Source organism: Oncorhynchus mykiss, chromosome 1 (genome assembly GCF_013265735.2).
Source record: "Oncorhynchus mykiss isolate Arlee chromosome 1, USDA_OmykA_1.1, whole genome shotgun sequence".
In the NCBI taxonomy this organism is placed as follows: domain Eukaryota; kingdom Metazoa; phylum Chordata; class Actinopteri; order Salmoniformes; family Salmonidae; genus Oncorhynchus; species Oncorhynchus mykiss.
The window spans coordinates 38,314,848-38,321,593 of NC_048565.1; the positions used below are offsets into that span (position 1 = coordinate 38,314,848).

Below are 6,746 nucleotides of genomic sequence, written 5' to 3' on the forward strand. Positions count from 1 at the left end.
ACGAAATAGGAGGCTGCAATTTAAAAATAGCCTCAGGAATTAAACAGTAAAATAGGCTAAGAGAGAATATAGCAAGCGGATAAATAAAGAGATAAGAAAGTGCAGACATTATAAATAAGCTGAATTAGAAGGAAAATTATATGAAATAGGATTTAATACATTGAATAAAGTTAAAGTAATAGTATAAGCAAAGATAAAAACACAGTGATATTTGAGGTGCTGTACTAGAATAAGACATTAAGGCTTCTGTAGTATTCAGTAATACAGTTGTAGACATTATAGAGTAGGTTTTAATAGGAGGTATTAAGTGATGTGACTAATAAATAATTATTTGAGAAAGTAGGGTAGATCTACCTTGGAAAATAGTAAATAAAGTATATAATGCGATGGGAGAGTTTAGGAAAAATAAATAGTGGCATGGAAACAAATGGACTGTTTCTCCCGGGAATATAGAGATAGCAAAATTTAATAAAGCCATAGAGTCGCTGAAAGAAGCGCACGTTAATTCTACCAATTCGATTTGAATATGAAGGAGCGGTTTGCTACAATGTAGGGCAACATTACCCGGTAAACAGGATAAATAAAATAATGAATTGGAACGATCACATAAAACCATAACAAGAAGCTTAACTTACCAGCGTTTTAATGTTAATTAACATATCATCAGAAATACATTACGATGGGGGAAGTGTAAGAAGTTGTAGAGCAGGGCTAACTAGTGTGGGGGAAAATTAGTGTAAGATGACACTGGAATGCGATAGCAGAGAATGCAGAAATACAGGAATTTACACCCGTTTTAAAAGAACAACAACTGATCGTTCTAAGGTTAGTACGAATGAAGTTTTCACCAAGCGGTGTATAGTCTCTGATTAATCAAAAAGTGGTTCATAGAGAGTACAGTTTATGTGATGAAATACGTACTAGATCACGTTTTACCTAACTTATAGTAAGGTACCGATGTAATTTACAAATAGCCCCACTCGGAGTCGTTTTGCATTAAAATGGCGGTTTCAGTGGTGATAAAATGCGTGGAGAAGTTGTTATTAGCGTCAAAATACGGAAAATAAACGTATATGAAAAATCACAAGCGTGGTAAAAATAGTTAGAAGAAAAGCAAATTGTAGAGTATGGGTGTATTCAATTTCTAAGGGTAGGATACAGATGGCCGAGCAGGGGGGAATTGTGCGTTCTGTGCATGGCTGGAGCTTTTATCGCATGCTCGGGATAAGTGAGGGGATTTTAGTATGTGTGTTACTGTTGGCTTGCTGATTTAGAGGGTGGCATGGTGAATGTTAACGAAATGTACATTTCTTTTCCAGAAAAAAGGGGTTACATTTTCAATGGGTTTTTCAGTTCGGTTTCAAATTGGGTATGCAGAAGGATGGAAGTGCTTTTGAAAGTGTGGTTAAGATGTTTCTAAAGAAAAAAGAGTGAAAACATTATAATGGTGTCGAATGCCCTGAACTCTAAGAATTTCCCGTGAAGACTGATCAACTTCACTAGAAATTTTTGGAATAGGTGGGATTTAATTATAAAATGATTGAGAAACACCAGTCTCTATTCAAAGTGTACAATCACTTTGAAATTCCATTATTTCCTTGGGAAAAAGATGAAGAGTTGTAATCTTGAATTGACTAGTTATTCAAATAGGTTTATTTTTATTTAACATGGGGTTATAGGAGAACATATCAGTTCCCTGGGGTTATGGTCTTTGGGTAAATACAAAATGTGCTTTGTTCATGCTACATATAAAATGGAAATATATGTAAACAAGGGATAACAGTTACTCCAAATAGGTTATTGGAGTGGGGGTTTCTGCAAGGGTTATGATGATAACTACATAATCTGTAACTCATCTGAGAGATCGCCAGTAGAATAAGGGAGTTATCATGGAAATGTAATGTCAGAATGCATTAATACTTGGGAGAGACTATCATAACACCAAGTGGGTGTAAAACTCAAACCCACCCTACTGGCTGAATAGTGAGGGGTAACTGTCTGATGACCTGTGAACTGTATCTGGAATGATATGTGTCTGGGAGAAGGAAGACTAAAGGGGATTGGGGTAATGACCTTTTATTACCAGGCCATTCATGACAGAAAAACAGAGACAAAAGGGCGCATGGTACAATAGATATTACTGGTACTAAAAGTTTTTAGTAAAATGTTAATTATTAAAGGGATGATGAATTGAATTGAGAAGGTCACATTTGAGTTAAAGTAAGCACTAAGGACTGTTATTTTGAATATTGGATTGGACAATATATAAACAACATTTAGTTTTAAATATAGGACTGTTTAAATTTACTAAGCCTAGGAAAACTCTGGAAACTAATCCTGAGACAGGTTGATTGACAGAACTTGCAGAATATTAAATTAAAGGTTTTTGTTTCTTTTATTTTACAATATCATTGTAATTGGAGTAATACATTGGAATGACATAAGTAATTGAATAAAAAGTATAGTCTGTTGTGTGATAACACCCAAGGATGAAGAAGACATTACAAATAGTGGTAATTTATTGCAAATATGCAGTTATTATAATTTACTTTATAATTTTTCTTGTTTGGTCAATTTATTTTTGGTTTGAGGAAAATAAGAGTGTATATTTTTCCTGAGGAGGGACTGATATAAATTGACTAAAAATGATTTGAGAATGTTTAAGTATGTATCAAACTATGGAAGGAAATTAGAAGTAGTGACGTATGTGTTATGGGTTAGAAAAACTGTAACTACATTGGGGGCTCATATGAAGGTTATGGTAACAAGGGGGGGTGTTATTTCTAGAAACAGTGTATATTGATAGACAAGATAATTCACAGAAAAGGAAGGACAGTTGGTCTTGTAAAAATATAGGGACAATTCTAAAAGTAGATAGAACATTACACACACCTAGATTATGGTAAAAGTAATAAGTAGTGGCATTTTGAAGAAGCTTAGGACTTAGTTTTGTTAGGATTGGATATTCTTCCAACTAGAAAACACTTGACTGATTACATGTTATTCTTGCAGCAGTTACGGTAGGGACCATAATTTGGCTATCATTATGAATATTTTTGTGGCAAGAGGCCAGGTATTTAAGACAGAATGTTTACATAGGGCTGTTATTTAAAAATTAAGATTTAGTGATCCTGCTATAAGAAGAAAGTCTGTTGTCAGGAAATAACCCATGTGTTAGTGTGTATGTCCCCAGGAAAAAACAGCACATAAGAGGCCAGATGGAAGGGCATAGGCTGAATTCTGGAGACTGAGTGTACATCAAGATACATCGGGCTGGGGATATACTTCTTACAGCACCTGCTGTGGTAAAGATCGTCATGTCTCTCTTTGGTGGGTGCATAAGTCTCACAAGAAGTAAAGTCCAGCTGAATAATGGGTGAGCTTGAAAACACCATGACAGAGGACGTGAAACAAAACAAAAGAGAGAGAGAGAGAGACTAGATTCTACTGTAGACATACTGGGTTGAGTTTGGGGGTTATTTGTTTTATTTGATAATGTATCATGTGAATAAGGATATATGTTAGGGTAGTTGTACTCTAAACCACATGTTGAAGGCTCAATGTGGAAGCCCATTCCGTGTTGAATTACTTTAAGAAGCAATAATGTTGATTAAGGTTATGCACATGTTTATCAGTTGAAACAGAGCAGATGGGGAACTAAGTAAAAAATGACATGGTTTGGGAACACCTCTCAGAACCTGCGGCCGAAAGGGGAAGACTGGATGAAAGCACGAGGAAGCCAATTAGGGCCTCCATTTTTGTGGAGTCCAGCAGAAAAGTATCCTGGAGGCATAGAGTCAGGTGAAGAGAGAGTGGGAATTGTCATGGTCTCAGAGTTCAGTATTCATGAATATATTCATGCATAACATATAACATTGTCAATACTGTTATGTTTTGTCCTTTGTTTTCCAAGTCTTATGTTTAGGAAACCAGATGGAGAAGGGTTCTCCAGCTTCAGCTGGAATGTCAGTTTGTGTGATGAGTGATGGAAGTAAGAGAATGTATGGTGTAATCATAGAACAGAGGCCATACGTCTCTAAGTATGAATGCCCCACAGAAAGAAGGCAGAAATCTGAACCAGGATGAGAGGTTCCACATCTGATGATCCAAGGGGACCAGAAGGATCTCTCCCAGTGATACCAGGAGATCGAGTCTACGTTTGAGTGTTCCGAAGGAAGTGGGATCAGCCGAGGAGGGAAGGACCCTACGAGGTGGCAACAGCCACAAACACGGCCGTCCAAGTGAAAGGAAGCAAGACGTGGTATCATCTAAACCACTGTACCCGAGTCCCGACGGAGAGAAGGACACAACCATACAGAGATGAGGACACAGAGGATGCTGATTCACCAGAAGGGACCCCGGAGGGAGCAGGAGCAGCGGAATCGATCAAAGCGCCGGGGAGGAATCAAGAAAATGGCAGACCAGATACAACGAGTGCATCGGCTAACACACTCAGAAGAACCGACCAGGGAAAAAGAGCCTGAAAAGAAAAGAGACAAACAACCAAAGTTTCCTCCAGTATGGCCAGAAAGCCCAGAAGTGGGAGGGGGTAACATGTCTGCCACTCCTGATGATATACTTGTTGGGGCAGACTCTGTTGACGGAAGCCTTCTACAGTGGGACCCCGAGGTATCGCCTAAAGAAGGGGAACATCTCTTCCCTGAAATGGACGCCTTCCCAGATGGAAGCTCAGTTCGGGCTGAGGAGGGAACAACATGCGAAGAGAGTGGAGGAGAAGCCTTATCAGGAACAACAAGTGAAGAAAGCAGAGGAGAAGCCTTACCAAGAGCAGAAGGAGAAATCTTGCAAGATGAAAGAAATGGGGATTTCCCCAAAATTGACTTTTCAGCTCTTGAATTGTCTCCATAATGAACAATTGAAGTTAGACCCATAGAAGAACAATGATATTGACATAACAGAAGTAACAGTGAACGCTAGAATAGCAACAACAGACTCACGCACAATCAAGATGTAGGGTGGAAACAGGAAGAGAAGAGAGGAACCAGTCAAACAATCTAAAAAGACTGACAAGGTTAGAATCTCTGTCCCACCTCAACATATAACTGAAACAGAAGAAGAGAAGACAAAAGGATCAAACCCTTACCGGAGATTGCATTCGGTGGATGGACATATCATCGAACGAAGAGAGAAGTTATTTGGGACTCAAAAGGATGTGACCTGACCTTAACCAAAGAAGTAGACGAGTGGGTGCTCACCATGAATCAGATTGAACCAGTTGAAGGTGAAGAATTAATAGGTGAAATAATGAGAACAAGATTGACTGAAGGGAGTAGTTCCTCAGTCATTCAGAATTGGTCTTACGCCAATACCTAAACAGGAAGAGCCTGTGGTAGCTAGAAAGCATCAGAACCAGGAGGGTTATTTATTGACATTTTGAACTTTTTGACTAACTCTAATGACCTACCTCAAGATAAGAACATTGCAAAGATGACAGACAGACATACCAGACTCTGAACCACTCAAGGACACCACATGAAAAGAATAGTGAAGAATGAGTGGTACGAATGGTCTAAGTATACAGCAGAAATAAACATAGAATGGACAATTGTATTGGTCTAGTTAATTAGGGAGCTTTATTTTTGTTAATCAACTGTTGATATTCTGATCCGTATATGTCCTTTTAAGTTTTTGGTGCTTATTAAAGCACCAGAGGGGGGTTATGTGGGAGAAATTGGTTATGTGGGAGAAATTATATACATGATTTTGGTAACACAAGAGAAAGATACACTTATGGGTTCATTTCTTGTTCTGGTAAAATGCATTGTCTATTGTATAGGGCAGGAAGTAGATAAAGGCCATGGGAGTATGGGACAGCTGAAAAACACTTAAAATGCAGACACATATATGCCTAGGGCAACTGGACATACAAAGATCAGAGAGATAGACAAAGGAGGGGGTCAGCCAAAGGACCAACTGATGGATTACAGGCATCAATCACATCACAGGGGAGACACACAAGTCTGTTTGATCTTAGACAACAATATGAAGAGAAGGTGACCAGGGCAGCTGAACACACTAAAAACTAGAGATAAAGGACACATACAAAAGGGACACATGGGGTTAATTACAGGGTCTAAACACAGGCCACAGGAAAGGGGGAGGTATATTATCTTTAGATCAAAGCAAGGGTCTTGTCATCATGATAATCTGACGGAAAGCAGATGTGGGCGTTACTGGGCTGAACAAGCAGGATGCACGGATTGGAATGTAACTGTAGTTGCATTGGGGGATGAACTGATGATGTATGTGTGGGTATAAAATGAAGAGTGAGAGCTCTGGAAAGGGGGTGTGTTCCGCGGACCGCTCCGGCTTATGATACTGTTGTATTAAAAGTCTATATTGATTTTCACAAAGTTCTTGGTTGTGTCATATTTGAACCGATTTGCCACTACACTAGCTAGCTAACACTTGTTTCTAACATGAGCCACACGTGTTGATATGCACATTTGCAAATGCATCCTACATACACTTTCATCGATACACATGGTCCAACAACAATTAATGAACTAGCTACACATTGCAGACAGCTGTTGGTGATCAGGCCTACCACTGTTGTGTCATCAGCAAACTTGATGATGCTGTTGGATTTGTGCCTTGCCATTCAGTCATGCATGAACAAGGAGTACAGGAGGGGACTGAGCATGCACCCCTGAGGGGCCTCCGTGTTGAGGATCATGTGTTGTTACCTATCCTTACCACCTGAGGGCGGCCCATCAGAAAGTACA

General features: G+C 39.1%; 1 long non-coding RNA gene across 1 annotated transcript; it reads left to right on the forward strand.

Moving 5' to 3' along the window:
- Positions 1-2,344: 2,344 nt before the first annotated feature.
- Positions 2,345-4,972, forward strand: LOC118964578. Its single transcript, XR_005051691.1, has 2 exons — positions 2,345-3,801; positions 3,914-4,972. It is a non-coding gene; the product is annotated as an uncharacterized LOC118964578 (long non-coding RNA).
- Positions 4,973-6,746: the final 1,774 nt, after the last annotated feature.